Below are 27,401 nucleotides of genomic sequence, written 5' to 3' on the forward strand. Positions count from 1 at the left end.
TTTTAAAACACACATAAGCAAATAACGAACATCCTCTCACTTGGAGCTACTGGGTCAACCAATGCAATAACTACAGAGGAAGTTAAAAATCCACTAACACAAGAAGAGACGACTCATCCGTGGAAAGCTGGCAGCATCCTGGATTTCCATTACCTTCAAACGACAGCTCGGGATACTTAAAGCACGCTGTTAACTTCCGTTCCTCCACTGCAGCCCCRAGCAATCATGTCGAGTAGGAGAAAACTTCAGGAAAACAGGAAGTATTTGATCCAGCGCTGGAAAGGTACTGAGCAAATGTCTCCCAAAGCACCGCAATCTTCTACAGCCTTGAGGTATATGCAGTGCAGTATTAGGATACAGGAAATTTTTAAGGAGTATTAAAGCAACTTTTTTTCAAATTGCAGCATAACCTTGCCCTTCCTTTTTGTTTGTTGAGCTCTCCTAAAATTACTCAAACTGAACAGCTACAGGCATTTTTGCTATTTTGTGCCAACGCAACATTTTACATAGACAAGAAAATTTAACAGTTATGTTCCCTTTGAGGAAATCTTTTGCACAAGAAGTCCTCCCCTCTTCTTTAATGGAAAACATGGTTATAAAAACCAGCTGGCAGGAAGGCTTGAGGCAGACGTAATCCTGGGGGCATTCCTCGGCGTGCAAAACAGCAACGGCACCCAGGTCATGGAGCACATTCTGCTAAATGCAACTCGCCAACTTCAAAATCGATATAAAAATAACTCGAGTTTTTTATAGCGTGGAAATCAACATCCACGCAACTTGGTCCAAGCTCTAAAATACTCCTTATAATGCGTGCTGCATTTGGCTGTGCCCGCTTTACCATGGCGAACCCGAAATGCTTGTCTGCTGCGGAGACCACATCTGCCGAGCCTGCCGGGGGCAGGAGACGAAGATGCAGCATTGCGGTTGAAAGCTGCACGTCTATCCATCAATTTGAAGTAAGCGACATCATTGCAACRACGGCGTCCTCACTTTGAACACAAGTGTAACAAAATCAGGTCATGGGGAAGCAGTGCAAGCGCAGCCTGGGCTCCTGCACCGGGCATCAGCGACCAGCAGCTGCTCRTCCGGCCATCCGTCGCGTTGGAGGGCCACCCCGGCCATCGGTCGCGTCGGAGAGGCCACCGGCTGGGAGCTGGGAGCGCACAGCACCAACACGCAAACCAGTCTGGAGAGCAGCGATAGTGGTTCCCTGAGAAGCCTGATAATGGCTTTTCTTTTTTGGGGGATGGTGGTGGTGACAGGGTCAACGAGAAACTTTAAAGACTGACAGCGCTCTGCTGGTGCAGAAGATCCGGCAGCCCTCGCAGCAAGCGTACCAGGTGACAGCGAGCAGACCGAGGGACTCGCGCACGACTGCGGCAACCTCTCTTTGCCAGGCAGCCTCTGCGGGGGCACGCGGCTGCCACGGGGGACCACCAGAAGAAAGCAGGACAACTGGTATAATCTTAATCATTTCAGATAAACTTGAGTCACCCACAGAGGAGCCAGCCAAGCATCCTGACAATTACTTACAAGGATAATACAGTTCATAAAAAAGTACCTTACACCAATTAATAGCATGTATTATTATATACTATTAATATAACATGCAACAACATAAGGCCCCCTGACATCCCTGCTTCTCTTCACAGGCTGCTTCAAACAAGCATGAACCTGAAATTCAGGTTTGCTGCCTCTGCTGCTTCCCCACCCGGTGTTTGGAAATCTGTTATGACGATCACAAAATCAGGACTAGGCAGAGACCCAAAGCAGCTCATCCCCGCAAGGAAGCCGGGACTTGAATTCGAGCTTCAAGACACAGGAAGAGGGCGCGAGTGCCCCAAGCTCACGGCGCAGGGCGAGCACTGCCTGTCGCCGCACATGGGCAGACAAACATATCAGGGAATTATTTATTCCTGGGAAGGTAGCTGCCACCTTGCCCAATCTCACAGCGCCCGGCCGTCAACGCCAGCGTACACATGACCTCCTTCCCAGCGGGTCGCCGCGCTCCCCAGCGTCTGCCACCCGAGACGCTCAGCCGCATCCCTGTCAGGCTGGCCAGCGTCTGACCCCTTTGCCCAAAGGGCTCACGGCAATCTCAAACGCCTTGGACATTTATGGAAAAAGAYGGGAAAATGTACATCTGCTAGTCTATGAAAAAATACAAAAAAGGTTCTTTATGGGACATAAAAGGAGGAAAAGGCAAGTTACTCACCTAGCCAAGGACAGAGGGTCCTAACAGAGGATGCTGTTACTTCATCAGAGCTCTTCGACCCTTAGTACTATTAAAGCACCATCTCTGCCTCCAACTAAACCCAACTAGGAGAGCTTCGGGGAGCTTTCCCCAAAGGCATCACCCCCCAAGTGCGCCAGCCTCACCCTGGCCTATTTTTAAAGGCAAGGGGAAGAAAAGGGTTAACTGCGTGAAGGCAATTTCATATCAAAAGACACTTAAAGGGTGGCATGATCAACACCCGAGAAGGTGCTGCTTTTGGAGGACGTCTCTGGACGATGTCCCCGTAGAGCTGGTGGGAGCAGGTCCCGGAGAGCAGGGCCAGCACAGGGTCAGACCCCAGCCCGTCCGTGCCACCACATTGCAGAGCTGAGGCACCCTTAGGAAAGCACGACTGACCCGAGGCAACAGCAGGTAGATAAGCCAGGTGACTTGGGGAAGACATCAAGCCAAGAGCTTGGAAAGGAGCACGAGGATAAGAGGCAACGCCTCATCCTTCTGTTTTTCCGAGCAGCATCTTCAGCCAAACATGCTTGAGAAAGCAACACAAGGAACTTCACAAAAACCAACGCTCAAAACCGCAGTGGATCTATTACTTACAATTATCGTTTTCCATGTCCTCAGCATTTCCAGCATGAATAATGTACAACAACAGAAGCGGGATAAAAGCAAGTCAAAGGGGACCACAGCAGATTTAAGTCTATCAATGAAAACGTTTGAGAAGCATTTTTCCAGTGAAAACTGGAGCTTACAGGAGGTAGGTGACACTGCACATGAAAGAACTACAAAAACTAAGGAAGGATCTTCTCCACCTTGGATGAGACAAAAAGCAGAGGGAGAAATTTAAGTAGATGAGAGACTGACACTGATATAAAGACAAGCATTTGGTAAGAAGAAGAGACCCATGTTCTGGGCAGTGGGTAGAGACCCGGGCAGACACATCTTGAATATAAATCAGTTGTTGTTGCTCCAGTGGCTTCCATGCTGTGGTCAGCAGAGCACTGGAAATCCATGAATTACACTGTACTGCCTTTCTTGGTTGCCTCTGGCAGCCCCTTCAGGCAATTTATCTACATGAGATTTCTATAAAAAAAAGTCTGATCCTTATAAAACACGCAGAAGTCCATAAATTGAAAGAAGCTGAAAAGGCACTGCCCCGACGTTGTGAAGAAAGCGCAAGGAGCTCCAGTCATTGGCAAGACTGCCCATAAAAACAAGCAGCCATTTTCTGCAGATGTTGTTCTCCCCAGGAAGCAAATGAAAATAATTCAAGTATTAGCTGTGTTTCAAAAGGACAGCGAGAACAAGACAGTCTGACTCAGCTGAAGACATGCTCAACTAAAGGGAAAAAAAATGATAACTTGAATTTGAAAGATGCTCAATTGCTGAAGGCGAAACCCAGTATGATGGGGACACCACACATCAAATAAAGTTGCTTTTATCATCCTTTGCGTGGGTGAATGTTATAGCGTTTTTAAGAACTAGACAGTTCACTTGAACACACATGTTAATTCATTTAATTGCTACAACAAACATCTGCAAGCAGGGTGATGATTTCTTCTGCAGTTTGGTAAATGAGAAAGTTTAAACTCCAAGACCAAATCCTGGGAGAGCTGAATGTGTCCCAGAGCACAGTGGGATTTGGCACTATGCAAAAATGGCTTGAAATAGGAAAGTTGTCAATCAATGGAGATCTGAGAAAAGTGGAAAGTATTCTGATAGGAAAGGCATGAAGAAATCACTTTTATTTATTACTCCTCTGAAGTAAATACCTAGGAATAAGCTCCAAGCCTGAGTTAGAACATGACCGCAGGCCTTGAAATAAGACTTTGAAATAGAATACCAATTGCGTGGGGGCAGGGTGGGAAGGAGGTTGCATTTTATTTTTACAGAACATCAAGGATAGGAAGGACTGTCAACACTGGTCCTCTTTTTAAAGCACAATCACTTCAGTCTTGTCCTGGCAGAGTACAAAAAAAAAGTTCATCTTTCCTAATACTCAACGTGTTAACACAGCTACTGCTCCCCAGCTGCAGAAAGCAAGATGAAACTGCATCTCTACAGAAAAATTGTTGATAAGCCAGAGCAAGCATACTGTTCCTCTACCAGTGCTAGCCTTGGCTTGTGCCGGGATCACGGAAAGAAGTTCTCCAGTAAATTGTGTTGAACACGCAGATTCCTTATCAGTATTTCATGCACAAAATTCCCAAAATCTTAGCTCTACAAGATAATCAGCAAAGTTCAGCAGTTAGGAGATCATCTTCCACTATTGCATATTTTTAGCATTTGTGTCCATCATGTGTTCACCCTCCTCTTCACTGGCCCATGTAAGCCAGGACCTGGATTCCCATCTTAGCTGACGCCGGGCACAGACCTCCCCGTCTTTCAGTTCAGGAGCTAAAGAATCCCAAACTACATCTATAACGGCACAGAAATGCCAGTGCTAGGACATGCCAACCAACCTGCTCATGGTAGCTCAGATACCACTCTGGGGACCTCAGCCTGGCGCCATGTGGCTGCATAAAGCCGCCTGGGCATCTCCAAGTGTCGCTGCATTTAGCAAACTGCATCGACTGTCATAACCAGGCAGAGCGTCTCCAAGCCGTCGCTCGGGCTGCGGCAGTCCTGTGCGCGCCTGGGCTTTCCACGGGCACGGAAACCACTTCGTAAAGGTAATTCGGTCACCCAGGAGAAGCACAACTCGTGGCCACACCTGTGCCAGCACAGCAAGGCAGAACACACGCTAGAAACGTGCTGTTTAGCGATGCAAAGCAAGCCACGGCGCTTCGGTAATCTCCAGGGCTGTTTTCCCACTGTTAGTCTGCAAAGTAGCCAGGAGAGGCGCCTGCATTGCAAACAAGCAAAATCAAACATACCACTTCAGCTCTGGTTCTCAGGATTTCTATCCTTCTTCCTTTGCCGCTGCTTCCGACAGATGCCCCGCCGCAGCAAGACCCAGCCCCTTCCAGAATCAGGCCCTTTCCCAAAGGGGGCTGGATCGCGGCTGCTCCAAGCAGCGGATCGTCTCTCTTTGGCTGTTTCTCCGCTGGATCCCGTTTCTGGGTTCGAGCAGATAAGCACCTGGGTGGGGACTCAGCGCTCAGCAAGACTTTCCTGGCATATTTGACAAAGGTCAGGACTTTACCAAGTCCACGATGGGAGGGCGAGTGCTAATCTCATTTGCAGCGCTAAAGCCCATAATGCACTAAGGCTCTTACGCGTTTCTCCCACTTCCTTCCATTGACAGAAAACAAAAGCCTGCAGCGTTGCTCACCCTCACAAAATATTTGCCTTTCCAAACCTCTTCTGCCCTCCTTGTTTTGGAGGTGTTCTCAGTAGAAAAACAGCTTAAAAAAAGAAAAGAGTAATAGAGCACTCTTGGTCCCAACTAAAAGTAGCAGCATACAATTTGGGATAGAGGCCTTTTGTAGCCCACCTGGTAAAAGCGATCCAGGTGTAAGGGCACATCAGTCCGACCCTTTTCCCCCGCTGGGGGCCGTGCACCCTGCTGTCTCCTCCGTGCTCCTAGGTCCYGCAGAGAAGATGATGCTCAACCCGTGCAGTCCGCAGCGACGGCGCCACCGCTGCCCTGCACACCTCCACGGACCCGCTGCAAGGAGTTTCCCCTGCTTTCTAACCGCGTGCCATCTTCAGACGACAGATATCCCATGTGCTCTTGAGTATCTGCTCTTTCTCTCTTCTCACCGTACAGAGAGTTGTACTTCCTTCCTGTCAGAGCATCGTGCTTTACCTAAAAGCCACCAGGATGAAACCCGTGCTCTTGCTGATGCTTGTCGCCTGTTCGGTGGYGGTAGGAAGCGCTCTCCCGCCCCGACGCACGCAAGCCCCGCAACGCTGCCGCCCGAAAGGGCACCAGAATTAAACACGGGTGTCACACGAGGAGATAGGCCCAAGCGAAATCCTCGTTACTGCAACGACTGCCACGCGGCCTCGCCGAAAGCGGGGCTTGCAAGCGCGCCGTCGCCTCGCGGCCGGGCTGGGCCGCGCTCGGGCAGCGGCCGCACGCAAAGCYGCTGCAGGAAGCGGGCTGGGTGCTGCAGGGAGCAAGGAGCTTTTTTCAGGCTCAGCGCCGGACCGCTGACCGGAGGTGGCATTGACACCTTCCGTACACTGCGTTATCTTTTCTGACTGATCTCAGTCCAACAGCACAGATGCTTGTGGTCATTAAAAAAAAAAAAAAAAAAAAAGAGAGAGAGAGAGAGAGAGAGAGAGAGAGAGAGAGAGAGAGAGAGAGAGAGAGAGAGAGAGAGAGAGAGAGAGGCAAGAGGCATCACAGCAAGTCATGTAAGTACTTGCCGCGAGCAAAACAACCTTGGCTCAGGGAATTTTTACTTCATTTATTGTCAATCAACAGAAACTCCTAGTCACCGATTCGGATGTTGAGAAAAAAAGCAAATACAGCCAATAAAACCCATCAGCACGCACCTTTCCTCTCCCTTGCCCAGGCTCAGCCGAAGCCRGGCCGTCCCAGCCGCTCGGCGACACTCGCATTGGAGCAGGGCTGCAGGCAGACGGGCTCCTCGACTCGACCCTGCCCGAGACGCTGTTTGGTTGCACAACGCTTTCGGGTCCTTCAAGGGGCAAAGCAGCATCGTGAAACCCAAGTTCGCTGCACTGATTTCAAACACGGGGCTCCGGAGAGAGGGAAGGATGGCGGATGCGGCTACACCGAGACAAATTCTCGGACAGCCTCCTTTACCCTAGGGCTCAAGCTTTGAACCTGCCAGCTGGCCAGGGCCCGTGACTGGTTAGAAACATGGAAACCAGGAAAGATCTGGCCTGCAAAAACCAAGTCCCTGGGGAGGGAAGAGGGCCCGATCCCCCAGCGCTTCGGCTGCACTGCAAACGCATGCTGCTTCTCGCACCGGACAGAAGGAGAAGCAACAGCTCCTACAGCGAGGCACGTAACCATTCTCCTTTTCTCGTTATATTTTAATTAATCTAACAGGAGATGAGTGCATTATGTTCCCCCTGTTTCTGCAGAATAACAGTTAAGGAAAACCACACCTTTCTCCTCTCAAGGTCAAACTTAAGAATACCTCCAGAGGGAAAGGCAACATTATTTAAATGCAAAGCAGCAATTGTGACATTAACCACGTATTACAGGTCTTATATTGAAACACCTAAAAACGATAATTACCCRGAATGACTTTTTCCGTTTTCACGGACAATGCACTAAATCAGCTCCATTTCTACGAGCGCAGACAGGGAAAAGAACAGGGAAACGTGCACGCGGCAAAGCTTCTAGGACAACCCGAACCTGGCACAGACACCTCTAGCTAATCCTTTCCAACACACCGTCGAGAGCGATCATACATGGGAGGGGGGGGTTGTTATTAACATTCGACTCGGTGGCTCCCGTCGCCCAACGTCAGCAGCTGCGAGCAAAGAGAAACGCCTAACCATGCAGCGCACCACGCAGTTTTCTTTAGAAAGCCCAACCGTTTCCGGCTGGTAGCTATCGATAGATAATATCAGTGAGCCTAACCTGAGAACGCCTCCCCGGCCTCTTCTCCGGCTCATCGTACCACCTCTTTTCAAGAAGCTTTTTCGATGCCACTTTGATGTTCACAAAACACCAGGAACCGCTCGGCCCATCGCAGGGATCTGTAATGACTTTTCAATTTGTAGACATCGGAAAAATAGGAGCCCGCAGAGGGATGAAGGTGACCTTCAAGTTTTACACTGGAACTGGTTTCCTATCTGTATCATCTCAGAAAAAGGTATTTGCAGGAAAGCCCCAAATCTGTCCGTGCAGTCAGCCGCCGACCAAGCCACTACGCAAAGGTCTGAGTTGAAGTTGTTACTTCTTACGCCTGGTTTCCTACACGGGATCGTTCGTTACGGCATTTCTCTCAGCATGCCCTTTCCTTCCGTCCCGTAACTTTCAAACCTGTTGTCCAAGTTCAATTTTTCAAGAGAAGCAGAGGTCTCAGCCGCTTCAAAGAAATGGGCGCCCTGGGAGCAGACGCAGCAACCCCGCAACTGCGGCAGCTGAGGGAAAAGCTGAGGCACAAGTCACCCCTTCCGCTTGGGAAAGGGCCCTTACAAACCATCCCCAGCTCAGGAATTGCACTCTCAGACAGTGAAACAACCAGACAAATCCATGAGAAAGCAGATTCCGCTACTTCTCCTGCCCATGGGCTACTCCTCCCTCTTCTCCTCCCCCCAGCAGCATGTCTTTGGCTGCGAAAGCTACTGGAACTACAGAAATTTAAAAGAAAACATTATAAAAAGTTACTATTAAAAGGAGGTCATAGAAGAGCAGCAGCTTGAAAATAGCATCAGCTAAAAATATCTACACCCCACACCCATTTTTAGAGAAAATGTTATCGGATGCTTACTTCCCAATGTTACCATCATCTTTATTTATTTATTTTTAATTAAGGTGGTATTTTCTTACGAAACTTTGAAAACTGGCTTTTTGTTTTCAAGGAACAGAACAAGAGCAGCTCAGGAAAAGACCTTGTCCACTGCCTCAAAGATCCAGTTTGTCTATGCAGTGTAATGGCAAGATACTGCCTCAATCTGGCAAGCGCAAATCTTAATTTTCCTCTGAAGTCACTGAACTCTGCAAAGTAACTTTCTAAAAAGAGCAAAGTATTTCAGCCACCTGTATTAAGTTGCAGACAATCGGTGCAATATAGATTTTTTTTTTTTCCCTCCCCATCGGCCAGGACACGAAGGCAGGGAACGTGGGGAAAAGGTAACATGGACAAACGGATCAGCTGCAGCACAGACCAGGCACCCCTGAAACCCTGGCAGTCGCACGTGCGAGGCTCCAAACCTCAGCTTGTCTCATCCCAAGTCTAGGCCAGACAGTGCGCTGGAAAAAAAAGGAGTTACAGACGGATGCAGTGGATCATTCAGCCTGCTGCCCAAAGCCCCGCCGCCTCTGCAAGGTGGTGACTGAGGATTAGCGGACACCAGAGAAGCGCCGGTGCGCTGCCGCAACGGCTCCCTTCAACAGCAGCCCTAGAGCCGCTCCAGGGTGGTCTTTGGGAGCTGCTTTAGGATATGGGTCATGCAACGCCCCTTAGGGGCACACTGCAGAGTCTGGATGATTTACTCTGTAGCAGGCATTTCTTTTAAAAAAGAGTCAGATACGGCCTACTGTTAATTTGTAACAGTTCATCCGCGGCTCGCTTCCTAGGATGCCCTGCAGTACTATGCCTTGAACACACGGCATTAATAATAAACCACATTTTGGACAGTTTAAGACATATTTTTTCAGAGAGAAGAGCCTGCCTTGCCCTTGGGAGAGCCACAGCAGTCCTGGCTGGCGGCTGTATCGGGTCGCGCACAGGGAAACCCAAGCAGGGGCTGTGCACACACCATGCCCTGACCATAAAGGCTGCTTAAAACACATTTAAGTGTCAACACCAGAGGCGCGAAAGGCAGTACATACACAAAAGCATCATCTGCCAGAGCAGAGCACAGCAGAGCAGGGTAAATACAGATAAAGCTTAATCCTTATAAAAAGACCAAGAAGCTATGCTAATCAGCCTCTCTGATTATTAAGTTCTGCTTTAAAGACCAGCTACCTCTAAACCATTACTCAGCTTGTACTTGCAGAAGTTTGCTGGTGTTGGCAAATTCAAAGTTTTAACGCGAGGTTTAATTGCGGGCAAGCTTGACTTCGAAAAACGCCAGCCAGGAAATCCTCGGTGATCCGTCCAGAGCCACTGCAGTGGCCGCACGCGCATCTGGACACGCCAGAACCTCCTCCGCGCTGTTCACCGACCGCAAATGACCCTTAGGGGCTTCATAACTGCAGATTACAGCAGCGCAGGCTGAAAGCGCCAGCCAGGGTCTAGCAAAACTACAGGTCAAACAGAAGAAAGGGAGGCGCAATTCAACGTACTCCCGCAGAGTTTTGTACCTTTTCAATGCTTAAATAAGCTCTGGTTTATCGACCGCTTAGAGAAGTACCAGGGAATTACCGCAGGCGGATTAGTGAAAGTCTCCACTAACATACGGCAATATTTTAAGAAACCTCAGCATTTCAGAGCGTGCAGTTGCCTCCAAAGATGCAAATGAAATCCAGTGATAATTTTGCTCCTGAAATTACGTTCGGGTCACACGCTCTGGCCTGCAAACACTGCTCACAGCGTGCTGCGGAGGTGCTGCGCAGAGAAAGGCCAGAAAGCTGCTCCAAAGTTAGCCTCACCAAGAGGAGAGCAGGCTGCTTGTTTTGGAAAAGGATGACAAATAATTGAGCACATGACAGAGAAAAAGAAAAAAAAAGGATGAAATAGTAGCAAGCTTTTCATCTTAGCAAATATACATATTTGAAACAAATACACACTTTGTTTCCCTGCACGTCTCATTGCCCTTCAGGACATACATCCGTGACCTTCCCTTTTTCTCAACGCCACCAACAAAACAAGTCAGCAAAAGTCCCCGGGACGCCAAGTGCTGGCTGCCGCCCCCTCGTACCAACGCAGGCTGGCGCCGATTCCTTCTGCGCCCTGCCTGCTCGCTTCCACCCGTGGTCTTCCCCGGGCTCGGCCTTAAGGCGTCGGTCCTTCGGCCAGCGCCTCTTTCCCTGGTCACCCAGTGAACAGCTCGTACCGCAAGAGTCCTACTCCTCGGCCAGTATCCGCAGGGAAAACTCAGGTTGCTCCCTGGTCAGCGGAGCTAACAGAGTCTTGCTTATAAAGGCAGCACATCTTGCGATAAATCTACGTATCATTCACTTAAAGTCAAAGCAGGGATCTCACTGAGATGCAGAAGAGACTGCACAAAACAGAACTCGACCGACAAGTGGTTTCTCCGGTTTCAAACAGGGGGAAAGCCGACAGCCTGTCCCAAACCGACAGCGTTCACGCTAGCCGTGTCTCGTGCAAACTCTCCGGTGCTTCCTGCGGCGCAGACCACAGCTGTCACCTTGGCAGGGCCCCGGCAGGTCCCCCGGCTGCATCATCCCTGACCCCAGCAGACCTAAATTCCTACCTTTACTCCATGCGCTCCTCTGTCAACGCTGTTGGAAACTGGCCTGGTTCAAAAGTGGCAGCATCAAAGACGTGGAGCATGCAAGTCTCCCGTTTCCCTAAGAAGTCAGGATAAATGCCTATCAAAAAAAAAAAAAAGAAAGAAAATTTAAAGAACTAACCTGAAAACTACGAGCAGAGGAACAACCGCAGCCATGTTACGCAGGCCTTAAAAATAATAATAATAAAAAAAAAGCGTGCTTCAGGAGATGCACGAGGCCCAGGCTCCGCGGGAGCGAAGGCCCCGGCTCACCGCAAAGGAGGCGGCGACGTGCTCGGGAATGGTCTTTCCCGGGTCCTCGCACAGGCACAGGGCTCTCGGCCGCTAACTCGTTTCTGTAGGATCAGTAGGGATGAACTCGGAAACCTTGCCCGTGTGACGTCACCGCTGGGTTGGCTTCTAAGCAAAGCGAGCTTTTTATAGAAATTCCCACTGACAAATGTCATCCAGCAAACCCTGGGAGCCTTGGTCGAGCGGAAGGAAGGAAAAGGGAAAACAGCAACGCACCGTCAGCGAGGCCGAGGCCAGTGGGCGGCGTCTCCGGAAAGGAACCAAAACAAATCCAGGCCCCGAGTTCACTCCCCGCGGCCTGCGTTTGAGGCAAGAGGCGCAGGGAAGAGCAACGCTACCTGGAGCGCTGCCTATTTCTGCACCAGGGCAGGGAGGAGGAGGAGGAAGAAGAGGAGGGAGGAAAGGGAGAGAAAGGCTGAGCTTCAAGTTTGAGGAGCGCGGATAAGGGCTAAAGTTTAAGGAGAGTGCTTGTGCAGCAGAGGGGGTTTTCCAGCTCTGTATTCGCGCGGCAGTCGCTGCGCGTCCGAAAAGCACGCTGGGGGTGTCTGCGCCCTCAGAGAACAGGGAAGACTCTTTTCTATAAATACTCCCAAACCATTAGCCAGCAGCATCTGCTGGAAGCTCTCACCAAATATTAATGGGAACAAAACTGTCCAGCAGTTTGGTCAAGTTCCTGCACGTGCGTGTGCGTGCGTGTCAGCCTTTTCTCCGTAACTCTGCTCAGCACTCCCACAGCGCTACAGAGCGGTTCCTCTTCCTCCCTTGGCTGCTTCTTACCTCATCCTCAACCGGGCATCCACGTGGAGGGAGCCGCACGACAGCCAAGTGACTCACGCGGCAGCAGTGTGGGTGGGAGCAGCTTCCATGCCCAGCTCCTGAGGCCGCAGCCTTTTATGGCATTTTTAGAGTGGAGGCCGTTGTGGTTTGCAGCACTTGGCTTTTCGTCTCACCCAAGCCTTAGAGAAAACGGATGGTGCTCCTCAAGGCTACGGTGGGACCGGCCGAGAGGCCGGGCAGGTTAGGAGAAAGCGAGCGGCTGTCCGCACTTCCTTGCCCGCGGGAGCTCGCTGCTGTGGAGCTGCTGCCACCGGGACATCACGCGGCAGCAGCACAGCTCGAGTCCCGCCAAGTCACCAGCCTGTGAGTTATTCTGTGGACACCTTAACCAATAAAGCCCAGTTTTCTAAGGATTTATTCCCTCTGGCCCCTGAGTTTTCCCTTCTCCGTCTCCAGTAACGAGTGCCCAGGCAAGAAGGAACCCATATTGCTCCTGTTCTGGATGGGAAGCCCAGCGCACAAGAGCCAGCAGCTGCCCAAGGCTGCTGCAGCCGAGTCCCGTCCGCCTCCTGCTCCGCGGGAGCTCCTACCTAGGTCTGCAGCTCCCATTTCTTAGCCAGCAAGGAGGAGACCAACTCCTCAGATTTTCACTCCATCAAATTTAGATGCGACAGGTCCAAAGGTTAAATAGTTATTCAGGAAGAACAGGCAGGGGCGTTGCACCAAAAACCAGGCTAAGACCTTTCCCAGCRGAGAGGAGCAGGGGCAGAAATGCCGCTTTCCAGGCCCACGGACCACCGACGTGGCCCAGCGGCAAAGCCGGTGGTTCGCCTACTCGGCTGCGCCCTTGCAAAGCGGACGCTCGCACAGGTAACTAAAAGAGCATCCCCAGACATTGCCCCAGGCGGTTTAAAACAGGCTCGCGGCCATAAGGGCAGAGCAGYTCACGTCGCAGGACAGCTCTGCTCCCCCATCTGCTGGAAACGTTAGCTGCTTTAGGAGAGGAGGACGGGAACGTTTCTGCCTCTTCACGCGTACCCAACCACGACTCCAGACAGAGCGGCTAAACAAGAGCCGACTGCGCGCCGAAACCCTCCAACCCTACCGCAAGGTAAGGGCGCCCTGATGGCGGCCCGACACGCTGCCCTCGGCCCGGCAACCCGCCGCGTCTGCCACGCGCAGCGATGCCCCAAAGATGCCCTGCGCGAGGCTCCCGCGCATGCAGCGTGCCTGCCCCGCGCGAGCGGTTCTCCGCCGTTCCCCGAGCGACTCCAAACGGGAGAGAACTTCTTCCTCCTGCTGCTCAAGTCTGCAAAGCGTCTTTGAAACCCGCACGTGGCTGGCGTACGCTGTCCTCCTTCACGCTTCGCGCTACAGGCGATTTCTCCGCGCGTCCTCTCAAGCGAGCCATCTCACAGCTGCTGCTCTTAACCCGTTCGAGGCAACAGAGAGAACGCCCCAGGCAGATTAAGATGAAATCTTTTTCTCTCCAAGCAAGTAAAGTACATTTCCAAGCTCAGGGACTCCTCTGGCTATTAGATAACGGACTAAGATTACAGAATTAAAGCTCAGCAAATAGTCCTGTGAAAGGCTCCATCCTGTGCAAAGGAATACAGTGCATCTCCTGCAGTCTTCAGGGACTACGCAAAAAAGCGAATCTTGCCATAAGGACAAAAACATCACGCCTAATTACTACCCTATCTTACTTTTAAGTTCTGCAGAGCTAAATCTGTCATAGGAAAGCAAAGGGAACTCTGTCTTCCCCCATTTCCCATGAAACTATGAGCCACGCACCAATTACAGACTCCTCGAGCAGCAGCTATGTAAGAGGCAGCACGAGTTCCTCAGTTCTCACTCCCCTTCGCTTTGACCAGCAATATCAAATTTGACCAGGAAAAAAGAAACCAGGAGGAAAAAAGCACGCAGAAGAGCACTGACAGGCAAAGTAGCACGCCGAAAGCTCCTACGCCAGCGTGCTGAGGGACCGCACTGACCTGGCCCTCCAAGACGAACGTGCCGTGGTTCTTCTGCCTCCTGCTGTGCAATAACACACCCGCGTTTAAAGTCATTTTGATGCTTTGGCCCACAAACAAGAAGGCTGCTTCAGGCAGCAGATTTCTCTGCAGACCTAAAGCACCGGACACCGGCTCCTACGGAGCAGAAAGTCCTGGTAATGCGGAAGCGGGGCTGTGGCAGGGGAACCAGCGCAGTCAGGCTTTCAACGCACCTGCGCTTTGCAGCTGATCGCATCTCAAAAGCGGCAAATTCAGACAGTCCCTCCTTGTGTTTAGAGCCATCTCTTCCCCAGGCGTATACTCTGGTGCCTAATAAGGGCTGAGTTCTCTAACAGAGTCAAGTCTTGCTGCGTATTTTAAAGCTCCTCTCCCGCAGGAGAATGAAAACTGTTCTGCTGACTCTGGAAACCTATGCAAGAAAAAAAAAGAAATCCAAGAAATTGCCTCCTTTCCAGGATCTACAAAGTGTGTTACTCACAGCAGAGCCGAAATGGTTTACGCAGACAGATAAGAGCCTTCCGGCAGGAGACACGGACAGCACGCAGAGGCAGCAGGTCCCTAACATGCAGCACGAAACCCTTTAGGATGAAAAGGAAGTTCTTCATTGTAATCTTGGCTCCGAGAAGAGAAGGGGGCAGGACAACATGATGCAGGTGATGCTTGAAACGAACTGCCTGTCATCTTTTAGGGAGGGGGGGAAAAAAAGCCCRGAGAAACATCCAACTGCGTGCAGGCTTAACGAGCTATGACCTTGGTGGCTCCTTTACGGGGTCGCAGCCTTTGGCTACCGAGGCGGCTTGCTTTTGGCGCGACGACAGCCTCCTCGCCCAAGCGCCAGGGGGAAGCGGCTCTAGCGCCGGAAGCAATGGCCTCTAATTAATTACTAAATACTGCGTGTGCACACGCAGGAGCCTGCCAGCAGATGGATTACAGGGAGGACAGATTGCCTTTTGGGGTTTTTTTTTTTTTTTTGGAAGCAATAGTTCGCTGCTCGCCCTGCCGAGAAAGAATTTAGCCTGCCTGTTGCTGAATGCGCCCAGCGCAGACTCACTGAATTCAAACGCTTCGACTCGCAGATCTGCTTAACTGGAACTGGTCTGCAAATTATATCCTCTCCGGAGATTTAACAAGCTTCCCAATTACAAACTCAGCAGGGCAGGTTCCCTCCAATAATTAACTCCCCCCCCGTGCAGTACAACACAGCACGGAGAAACGAAGCATGAATCAACCCTTTTGGCAGTGCGCATCCAGCTGGGAAAGGCAGGACACGTCACGGCACCGGCACACCGGGGAACACCCTCCCCACAGTCCTGTTTACCCAGTCGTAGCCAACGCAATCACTAGGCAAAGGCTGGAAGTACGTTTGGGGCTCAAAAGTCAGCTGAAACAGGTCCAGTCTCTCCTCCCACTCCATAAACGCAATCCAAACAGGGTCGGCTCCCAACGATAAATGAATGACATTCACTGGAGCCGGCGCCGCAGCGCTGACATAATCCGCGTCCTTTCATTCTCCTTGTGCTGCAAGTGCTAAAGATGCTTTTGTACCTCCTCTGAAGTGCTCCATTGAAAAACCATGGCAACCAGGGCACTGCATTCAGCCGCTCTCCAAAGAGAGTCATTCCCCTTCTCCCTCAATAGGCTTTCAGAAGATTTGGGGGAGGAAAAAATAAAAAATAAAAAWAAAAAAATCACTCTTCAGAAACTCAGCGCAACCACAGGAAAACACTGCCCGACTCAACCCTGGTTCGGCCACGACAGCTGTATTTGGGCAGCCCTCACGAGGGGCTACAGGCTGGCAAACGCCAGGCGAGCCCGGCCCCTCCGGCTGCTGGCAGTCACCTGGCAGCTACAGCGCGAGGGCCTGTGGACACAGAGCGCTCTTACCTACCGGGTTCTGCAGTTAAGGAAGACTCAAATGCCCTATTTGAAGTCCTGGAGTTTGACGACACAGCGGCAGCATCAGATAGGTAAAACATCTGATTTGCTTTGGAAATTATTCAGTGCTCTTTACAGAAACTCTCCGTTTCTTTTTGGTTATCACAAGACTGTTCAGTTCCAACAGTTTAGTGTGAGAAGCAGCGAAGGAATGAAGCAGCAAGTTATTCCAGGACCTCTACAAGGCAGTAGATGTTAAGGAGTTTCGGAGGGTTTTTTTCTTGCTCACTCTTGACACTTTTCTGCGCTGCAGAGTTTGGAAGTTTGTCTGCTGCCCCCATGTTCTCCTCCTTTCCGAAATGGAAACATTAAGCCGTGTGGGCACGGAGATCAGATGGAAAGAACAGAGCGGCTCCCACTAAAAAAAAGCCCTAACTGAAAAAATGAAGCGAAAAGGCCGTCTTGGAAAAGGGACGTTTGGCTAAGATGGAAGGCCTATGGTTGGTTTGTTTGCTGAAGAAAGCAAACATTGGTAGCTCAGCTTGCAAACAAAAACAATCTTATGCACCATCAGCAAAAAGTGAAAGAACTTAAACATGACCTAATGGTCGTAACATCCCTTATATGTAATTTTAAGGGACTAACTTCTTTCCAAAACCCACCACATGCTGTTAGGGAGCCACGTTCCAAGATTTAAGCTTTTACAAACAGAAGCCTTTAACCTCAATGACTGCAAAAAGTTCCTGCAAAAAAAAATAGAGCAGCATAGAAAATGTAAACCAGGTCCTATCTCGTTAAGGAGACCATTCCACAAACGAGGCACAAAAACAGACTTTGTGCCTGCCTGTAGGAAACTGCCCCAGATGCAGCAGGGTATAACGTGGCACCGGCGCCGAGGACGAGGGCGTCCCGCCGTTTAAATGAGGCAGGCTTTGATTCATTTCAAAGCAGCCAGGAGTCTGCGTTTGCCAGCTCTCAACACGCCATTGCCAAAAGCACAACTACGACAGCATTTCTGCTGGTTTGGCAGAGGTGCGAGTTTGGAAGACGACAGGTAGTGTAACGCCTCAATTTGAAGAGCGTATTCTCAAAGGGGGAAACGGAGGCGCAAAACGGTTAGCCGGTTTCTCACGCAGTCAGATGAAACGAGAGCCCATCTGCTGAACCCGGACATCCCCTAAACACCACCAGCTTCCAGCCACCACGGAGCGTCAGGCAACAGACAAACTACGCCGAAAAGGTCATTGCATAAATCCACGCTCCCAAACGCACGGTGGCTACGAGCGCTCCTATGTGTCTGTGCCGCTGCAGTCCGATATCCGCAAGGACAACTGTTTGCTGGTGCGAGCCAAGGGCATTGCCGGATTTCCTGCGGGAATACTGGATGCGAGGTTACAGTCGCACCAAAATTTCCATTATATCACTGCTCCGGCCAACTCCCGTTGAAGCATTAAAGCAAGGCGCAGCTCAGATAGAGCAGATAAGAGCTAAGCGCTTGAATTCTTTGTGCTCGACCAGGGCAACTTTCAATTCTGCGTTCTTCCACTTAAAAGGAAATATATTTCTTCTGGCTAACAATGTCATCTCTCTCAAGATCGCTGTGGAAAGATAAGTAAGAGGGGTAAACCAAGGACAAGCCGATAGGTTAACTCTGAAATTGCCGACTTCTCTCTGCTCCTGCCACCATCCACAGCGCTACTTTTAAGCGGGAAGAAAACAGGAGGAAGCTTGAAAAGCAAAACAAGAAAACCCTTTGGGGAAATTCTCGCAGTCCACAGTGAGCTCCGCAATGGCCTGTCAGGATAACTGCGATCGCTTTGGGAAAAGTTGTGTTCAGACAAAGCGGAGCTGCGCTCTTTGAAGCACAAAAGCAGACACGAGTCCAAGCAAAGCGCCACAGTGCCTCCTCAGTATTAATCACAGCGCCGAAGATAACATCCCTGATCGCAACGCATCCAGGGTGGGTTGGTAAGCTATCGTCAGAGAAAAACGTCTCTTCAAAACAGGCGTTCGCCATTGGTTACGCTGAGTAACGAAAGACGACGCACATTTGGAGATAACATACCCCATCTTACAGGCTCGTACAGCCTGGCAGAAGCATCAGTTTAGCTCATGCTGGACAAATCCAGTTAAACCAGGCACCAGCCAACACTTCCTTGTGAGGAAGGCAAAGACCGAAGGTGTTTAGAGGCTGAACTGTTGTGCCCTTACTTCTAAATATATGGGAATAACATTACAAAGGGTCTTATACTTCTTTACACAAGCAATAAAAAAAAAAAAAGGAGCCAACGTAACCAAGGGGCTTGCATGGGACATCTGCGTTGCCACTGCAACATGCATGCAGCAAATAAACTGGATTTTGATATCCGGTACTTTACGCCACTCTTACAGTCTCAAATAAGTAGCAACAAAACGCTTTCCTTCCCATGTACCTTACGGGAGAAAAACCAGAAAAAGCTGCCCCCCTGAAAGCCGTGTGACAAACCTCCGTTACGGCTTTGAAGGCAGAGATTTATTACGGGAACATCCGACTCGCTGCCTGCCAGTAGCTGGCCAAGCTGACCATCAGAAAAACCGCAGAGACGCGCTGAGAATTAATGCACGGGAGTGCAACGGGAAGCAGCGCGCTCCCAAAGCTTTCCTTTGCCACCTCCCCGGGAACGAGCAAGCCAGCTCCTTCTCCGCCTGGGAAGCGTTTGCTCATTGCTCACAGGCAAGTTTGTGAACGCTTCAGCAACTGCCTCCTCCTTCAAGCAAGCTGCCCAAAAGCTTACCCAGACCTGGGCCCCCTGCCACATTATCTGGCTGCCCTAACTAATGAGATAGTCTGTTTGCAAACACAGGCGTTGACAGACACTCTGGCAAGCGGATATGTAATACGCTCGGCACAACCGCGGATGCTAACCATTCCCAACCTGCACCAAGGCTTCCCGCTCGCCTGCGCTAATGAGAGGCTCTGCCTCCAGCCGAAACACAAGCCGCTGCTGAAGAGCTTTACGGGTACCTACAGCTCTCGTTTCCTTTTTCCTTGTTAAACTCATCTCTTTTTTTAAACCACGACCTCAGGGCTGGCTCCCTGGAGTATCCCTGGAAGCCCAGCCTGCTCCAAGATCGCAGGACACGTTTGCGCCTCGTGGGATGCCGAGCTCCTCCCAGAGCAGCCCTGATTTCAGGGCTGCAAAGGTGGACACTTGGTAGGTTCTTCCCCTACAGGAAGGTCGAAGATGAGGAGAAAGGCCTCCAACAGCATTTGACTCTGCTTGGCAAAGCCACATTCTGCCAGGTGGCACCTTGCGATGGACAGGGCACATGGCCACGCCAACAGCCCCGCACAGGCGAGCTCACAACCACGCTGTTTGGAGCACTAATGCCCGATTGCCCTCTGGTTAGTCACCCGGTTTAACGTGTAATGTCTGTCATCTTTGGTCCATTCTCTCCTCCTCCCTCCAGAAGGAGGGCATGCCCATGGCAGAACACAACCTGACCAGCAAATTTCTGGTTCTGCGTTGCCTCGTGGTTCTTCAAGAACATGAAAGACCAAAGAAAGCCGCTTGAAATTAAGGCTCAGACTTGGATTCCYGCAAGTTTTGGCACCGCTTCTAACAGAGGGAACTGGTATTGAACCAAGGGCCACTCAACCCATCCTCCTCCCTCCAGCAGCAACCAGCACGTCACGGCCCTTCCCAGGACCACACATGCAGCCCCCACCGATCTGTGGTTCGGGAGGTCTTACTCATGGAAACTGCTGTTTGCGAGGAGTCACACTGTAACATCCTGCCTCCACTGGGGCCTCCTCAGAAATAAGGACTTCACACCCAAGCGTGCTGCATCGCTGAATCCAGATGGCAGGGGAGAAGGACATGGAAAATGGAGGACGAATCACAGCAAGCCAGGATGGAAAGTGATTTGCTGGCCAAGCGGACAAGATGGAAAACATTACTAACCTATAGTCCTACGCAAGACCTTTCAACTGCTCCTGGATGCCCCACCGTCACTACAGCGCCCGACAAGCTGCTCAACAACGGCTATGCATCTTTTGCCAAAAGCTTGCTGTCCCGTGTCTGAAAGGTCATTGAGCCTGCCACAAAAAATAGAGCATTTGCACGGATAAGAGAAGAAAGTATTGTATTACTGGAGAACATACCTCTCACCTGGCACAAACGTAACCCCGCGGGTGTAGCTCTTTCGCTGCTGCTAATCAGAGAGCCCAAAGAACAGGTAACAGCAGCCTGGTTTTGCTGCTGCTGTTGCTCAAGTCGCTTCAGTCACATTCTGGTCCCAGGTAAAGAACAAATCCTGCATGCTCACAGAGTACAAACTTCACAGAAAACTCAGTGATAACACACCAGATTAGCTTTTTAACTACCATCTGCCTTTTTCCATAACTGGAAAAAAAAAACGTGATTATCTGACATGGGTCGTAAACAGAGATCTGGCTGCTGTACACACAGATCACCACTTCTCTCCTGTTGAAGCGGATGTCACAAACAGCCCCGTATGGAGCTAGCAGAATGCTCTAAAAAAACAAGCTACAAAATTTATTTCAAAAACAGGATAGGCTTTGAACTTTGCAAGACTGGCATAAAGCCACAGGGAATATGAAGAGGCTAAAATGCTCCATTGCCCAAAATGCCAGTAAACTTGGCTAGACAGAAACACCAGTGCTCACCACACACAGACATCTCTGTCACCGCCCCCCCCGACACTTGCATCCCTCAGTGACAACTCAGTGACTCAAACCCCCTCGTCGCCCTTTTCTAACGGTTGGCCACGTTCACCCCGTTTCACACAGCGAAGCGGTGCACGTGTGCAGGCAGGCCTTCTGCGACCCGCAAAGCGAGAAGAAAGGAAAAGTCCCACCTAGCCAGCAGCCCCCACCAGGCAGGCAGCTATTTCCTCCGCTTAGGCCCATTAGCGATTCAATTAATCATCCTACCAGTTAGGAGCCCTAGTCACGGATAAGGGCCCTCCTCATGGCACTGCTGGCTCTGAATCTTGTACGTTGATGTAACTATGGAGCTTCTCTATCACTTAAATAATCTTAGCTTCAGCTGAAGGCACTTTATATATAACACCAGAGCAATTTTTCAGCATTTCTGTAGCACCCATCAGCATCTCCAAGCACCTCTAAGGTAGCTGATTTAGCACCAGCCCCCAGAAGGAGGGGAAGGGGGACAGCTTTAAAGAAATCCCATTGGAAAGAGAAGACAAAACGCATAGGAAAGGTTTTGCCAAAACCAGTCACTCAAACAGCTTCTTCTCTGATGCTATTGATGCATCTCAAATCCTTTCAACATCAATCAGCACAGAGAAAATACAAGGCTTGGCATAAAAATAGAAATCCGTAGGCTTAAGTTCTAGCCCACTCTCTTAATCGGTAACCTCGAGCAAGATCTCATCATTCACAAGAACGGGCCCAGCTTTCCCTTTGCCTCTGAAGTCAATGTATTAAGTAACAACTCCGTACATGCAAAGCAGAGATTCGCGGGCGTGCAAAGAAAACCTTAGCTAAGGAAAGACCAAAAAAAAAAAGCCCAAACTCGACACAGCACCCTCCTGCCCGCACACCAGAGCAAATGAAGCTGCCAGGAATGTGCACTATTTATTACAGAGCATGATCGCTCTCCAGGCTTACTTCTCCCATCTGAGAGCCAACGGTAAGTTTGCATCACACCAGGTGCAGTATTATTTCCGTCGAGTCACCATAACCAGGAGTGTTCTTGCACTGAAGCTGTGAGTCGGGCTTTGGATGTGTTTCATTTTGATGTATTTGGATGTCAATTTTGGCAATTTGAGGAAACAGGGCTGCTATTTTACTGTTACAGCATTCGGAAAACTGAAGCAAGTTCATTTGCAGTTTCCAGTACTATTAACTGAATGGAGAGAGCTGCCTACTCCTGCCCTCCTCCTGAGGAACCAGTGAGATCATGCTGTTAGCAAGCATCATACTTCATTTTTAGCTGGAAAGACAGACAGGGCAAAGGGTGCCCAGCTACAGAATGCACAGAGACTGGCAAACTACCAGCAAGAGAAGAAATGCAAGATGTGCAACAAAAACGGCTGCTATGTAATAGATACGGGGTCACGTGGGCACGTTTCCAAACTCCTTCTCCATAGCACACATTCAACATCTTCTCCAGCAAGAAAGTCAAAGCAATGAAGCACAGGACACTTTTTCAGCTAAGTCTGCTGTCATCCCGTTTTCTCTCTGCTTAGGTCCATTCCGACCCTCTCCACATTCTTCAAGTCCGCAAAGTGTTGGCCTACAAGCACACTCCAGAGCAGCACAGTCAAGGCACACAGTATATCATCATGAAATATTAAGCTGTGGGCATCACAAAAAAGGCATCGATGTACTCTGGAAGAAACTAAACAGCCTGCAGGAGCCACTGGTGCCCTGCAAAGTATGTCTGGCATGGAGAACGGTTGTTCACAGTGAAAGACCATCAGGCAGCATACTAAAGAAAAAAAAAAAAAAACTAACAAAAGGAGGAAATACTTCTTCCATGTCACACACACAACCGGGCTGTGGCATGTTCTGCTACTAAGAACAAGCTATAGAAAGCATCTGAAAGGTAACAGGGCAAACTGCAGGAGAACAGGACTATCTGCAGCTACTAAAACTAGTAACTCATTCTCCTTCCCCAAGGATTCACTTTGGTTGTCACCAGACAGGACGCTGGGTGAGACAGACCCTCGCTGGAGCCCGTGTGCCACGTCTTACCCTCTTTAGTTATCATGTACCGGCATCACAAGCAAAGCTGAGAGTGGTTTGGGCCCCAACATTTGAGCCCCGTGTCCTGGCACGTTAAGAGATTATTCCCTGAAGGGCTCGGGCTCCGCAGTATGAGCGCACCAAACAGGGATCACAGATGCTTCGCGTTGTCCTGGCAGAGCACAACAGCAACCCGCTCTTTCTTGGGCAGCGGATTCACAGGGAATATTGTTTGCCCTGGCCCATAGCCCCAAGCAGTGAGACACAGCCTGTCCCATATTCTCCGTAGTGTGTCACCCTGAAACTGAAGCCACAAGTGTTCACATGGATGAGGACAAGCCCAATTCCCCTTCATCAACCCAAAGGCAGCTCAAACTCCAGGACTGAGTTCCCAAATGAGCTGCACAGAATTTATCCAGCGTCCACAAGCACCCTTCTCACCAACTGCCCATTACAAAAGGCATCGGCCCTCAGGATCTATGAGCCACCAGCTTCACAGAGGAAATCTGTGAGGGTGAGAGGCATCTCCATCTGCCTAGACATCGGTGCCACACTGACCACTGTGATCTTGAGACACTGCAGCAAGCAGATCGTGCTTATGCAATTCTTATGCCACCAATTAGGACGAGCTTAAGATAGGCCTCGCTACACCACAGCTTTCCCACAATAAGCACTTACCAAAACCATTAATCAGTAGATGATGCTGGAAGGCTGTAAAAACAACTACACACACAAAGAAAAGAAAAACAGCCCTGTGTCACGCTGCTGAACAGAGCTTTTTAAAGCCATTTTATTGCTGCTCCTTTTTTCCTGTGTCCTCTGGCAGCTGAAACGCCGAGACCTTGACTCCAAAGCAAGCGTCCAAGATGACACCAGGCACAAGCAAAACTGCCAGGCCACCCCAGGGAGGCTTTGGGTGCGTTTTTCCTTCAACACAAAAACTTCTCTTGTTGACAGCAGCAATGTTCACGGCAGGGAGGAAGCTGATGAGCGCCACGTCAGCGTTGCTCCGTCAGAAGATGTGCGTACGCAATACGGTCTTGGAAATAGGCTCAGATGCAGGACATCTCCAGCTTCCTCGAACCAGGAGCAGATGAGACACCAGTAACACAGAGCAGAGAGATCAAAGATCCCTCTACATACAGCAACCAACCGTCCAGAACAAACTAACAACAAAACCTTATTCCAGGAGGCAGTCCCTCCTTCGCTCTGTCCTCCAAACCTCGGCTGCTTTGCCAAGGCGCCTTGTCAGCCTTCTGCCCCGCTGTCAGAAGCTGCGGGTGCACAAGAGGAAGCCTTCGCGCATCGCTGTAGCTGCCTTCCAGTTTGGTGACCAAACCTTCCTGTTTCTCGGCACTCGTCATGCACTTCCTGCTCGCGGCAGCTGCTTTGAGTACTTGTGCGCACTACGAGCAACCAGGCACTCTCACATCAGGTCACTCACCTCTATGAGGTGGAAAAAAAAATAAAAAAAAAGAGATTAAAAAAAAAGATCTGACCTGACAAGTGTGGGCATTACAGCCAGGAGAAACTGAAGTGATGATCGCAATAGCTTTCACCAGCAAGCCCCAGGTGAGAGGTGAAAATAAACAACGTGGCATTAGCCACCTCCGGGGCTTGCGGAGACAGCTCAGCAAAGGGCATGAAACCTTTTGCAGTTGCAACATTTGTTGTCTAGGTAAATGAGGTGCTTTCGGCACACCTGGCTACCAGACTAGCACCTTCCCCCCGCGACACACTCACTCGCTTGGAGCGCACAGTGCTGCCTTCCCACGCACGCACAAACAAAACCGCTCTCGTCTCCCTGCTGACATACAGAAAATACCCTCCTTTTCCGTGCCCACACGCGTAATGCATCCAAACACTTCAGAGCATTGCGAAACCATAACGCAATTCCCCCTGAAGTTTTGTTTGAAGGCAGAGGAGAGGAAGAGCTGCGCCGACTCAACGTGGCTCCTGCACACAGCGCTATCGGAACGGCGCACGCAGAAACGCGTTGTGCTTCAGGGCAGACAAATCCCTCAGCAGAGCACATTAAAACCAGGACATCCTGTCAATGGGGTCTGTTTATTCACGGTCTCCGAGCCGCGAAGAAATGAGAGCTGACAGCAGCGGCCGTACAAGCAGTCTGTCCTCTCTGCTGCTCGCCGGACTCGTGTGCCAGCCACGCACCCCACGGGCACGCCGTACCCGCTCTTTGCATTTGGCATCCAGCCTTTAGGCATGCAGCTAAAGCAATATTTCCTCTCATTCCTTCTCCCACCTCGCACCAGCAGGGCTTCTGGCAATAAGGAAAGTAAGCAGCAAAAGCAGCCCTCCTCCTCCAGCGTTCAGGGGTAAAGCAGCATCCGTAGCCCAGGATGACAAGCGAAAGCTGCGCTGAAGAAAGCATTAACCCTGAGCTCACAGCGAAAAGCTGGCTGCCACACGCGAGCCCGGGCAGACTGAAAGCACACTGCTTTGCTGCAGCGACAAGCGCCTCTCTCAGCGGCCGCTGCAATGGCCACAGCCAGGTCGTTTCTCCTTTCCGACTGTGTGCTTCTCAGCTTCCTTAAGGAACCAAAGGGGCGCGCAGGGCCAGTGCATCTCTCTTGGGCCAGACTTTCTTGCAGAACGCACTGGCCAACAAGCCCACCCACCCCAGCACTTATCAAACCAAGTATAACGGTGAACAGCCCAGAGATTTGGGCTCCTACCTTACCACGACACAGCACCGCGCTGCTTGACGGTGCTGGCAGAAAATGAACACAAGTGCTGCAACCAGCTCCCTTCCTCCTCGCTGTCCTTCTCCTCAGTTCAGTGAGATTACACTGGAGAACAGAACTGAAGCTGCCCTGGAAAAGCGGGGTTTAATTCACCGAAACGAAGCAAGAGCTAAGATGCCGCCTTCCTGCGTCCCAGTTCAGCATCTCCTGCCGCTCTTCCTTAGCCAGCTTCCTTCTGCTTGGGATTGCACAGTAAAAACCGCGGTGGGAACAGCTGCGGCACTTCTCAGGCTGCTGTGCAGACTGCAAAACTCACCCGCTTCTCCCATCTCAAAACAGCAGGTTTCTGGTGTAAGTAGCAAACCTTTAGAGGTCTCCGATGGCTTGTTTTTTCCTCCCTCACCTACAGCAGTTCATCTGTACAGCAGATGCTTCCTCTGTTAGTTTTGGTTTCTGTTTTGTTCAGGGTTATTTCTGTTTGCTCGCTTTTTTAATTATTATTATTTGAGTTGCTCTTAACAAAAAGCCCAGCTCCAGGCTGCAGCGTAAACGGTACATCAGAATGGCTGGCAGACTGCCCTTTTTAATCTGTTAATAACAGTAGGGTTTTTTTTCCGTTTCAATTCCAGAGCAAGTGAATAGCTCAGCCTCTAGGGAAAAGATACAGTAACGCTGTATATCTCAAATCAAGTGGAGCGTTTAAGTGCAGATCGTGCAAAACACGCACCCGTGATTCACGCAGAGCGAGCCCGTGCCCTGCAACGTCTGCTCTTTTGCCAGAGCCCGAGCGTGCTTTAGGGATGAGCTTACTAAACCAAAAGCAAGCTGGCACCTCCTCGCCTCTCTCGTGGGGAGGACATCCCACAGGTTTTTGGTTGGAAAAAAATCTCTCAGAAACTTGGAGTATCACGTGAGCATCCACTACACTGCTATTCCGACTAACGTTTACAGCAAAAATCAGTTTGAAGCTACAAAGCACGGCCCAGAGACCTGCATAGGTCTAAGCATCAGCCACCAAATTTTGGACCGGGTTAAACTTCAGGGCTGCTTACAGCATGGATTACACTCACCTTCAATCTGTTTTAGCCACCCTACACCTGGAACACGTGTATTATGCCTCACATGTGATGCAGCCAAGTTCCTCATTAAAGTGTATGATTTACACCCGCAGAGAAAACTAGCCTTAAATGGGCACTATTAACAGCCAAAGAGAGCAATATCTAACTGCAAACGTGCCGCGCGAGGGACCGTGCCCAATTTCATTGCTCCTCAAGACAAGCCTGAGGAACCCACACAGGCTGCGGCACTCCAGAAAGAATAGTTTCTACTTGCAAAATAACACTCGCTACATGTGCGGAGTGTGTTTCGGATTAGGTTTTGTTTTCTTTTAATATTGTCAACTTTTCTTTTTGAAGCCAGATCAAGAGATTGCTCCTCAGTGTTTTGCATTCATTTATCTTGACCATCGGCAGCAAGTTTTTTGCAACCCTCAGAGGAACCTCTCCTTTGCAATACTCACAACTGAAGAATTAATGCCCATTAGACAAAATCGCAGAAGAATTAGACAGTCTGGCCAGCTGCTTGTTTTGAAGAGCCTTTGTGGTTTTCTAAGGCAGAACAATCATTCAGATAAACCAAGATAATCATTGCTTTCATAAAATGTAATTCTAGATTTAGAAGGAAAAAAAATGCACAATAGGAATTAATCAAAAGACTCGTCTTCAACAAGGTCACGTTTCCCAATAACGAGGAGGAGACTGCCCAATTTACAGATC

At 50.2% G+C, this 27,401-nt stretch overlaps 1 protein-coding gene across 9 annotated transcripts in view; it reads right to left on the reverse strand.

Moving 5' to 3' along the window:
- The window catches only part of LOC112962709 (USP6 N-terminal-like protein), an 89,398-nt gene that overhangs the window by 45,531 nt on the left and 16,466 nt on the right, over window positions 1-27,401 (reverse strand). For 3 of the 9 annotated variants that reach the window (XM_026059132.1, XM_026059141.1, XM_026059139.1), the window contains one exon: window positions 11,210-11,327. The exons of 1 other annotated variant lie outside the window; for it this stretch is intronic. The gene's annotated coding sequence lies outside the window, so the exon portion shown is untranslated. Of the gene's footprint in view, window positions 1-153; window positions 327-11,209; window positions 11,328-12,316; window positions 12,446-14,543; window positions 14,723-20,150; window positions 20,230-25,622; window positions 25,902-27,401 lie in introns of those variants that run through there. 5 more of the 9 variants (XM_026059138.1, XM_026059135.1, XM_026059136.1 and 2 more) reach the window with 5 other exon arrangements.

This window comes from Apteryx rowi, unplaced genomic scaffold, assembly GCF_003343035.1.
Source record: "Apteryx rowi isolate R43461 unplaced genomic scaffold, aptRow1 scaffold_152, whole genome shotgun sequence".
NCBI classification, from domain to species: domain Eukaryota; kingdom Metazoa; phylum Chordata; class Aves; order Apterygiformes; family Apterygidae; genus Apteryx; species Apteryx rowi.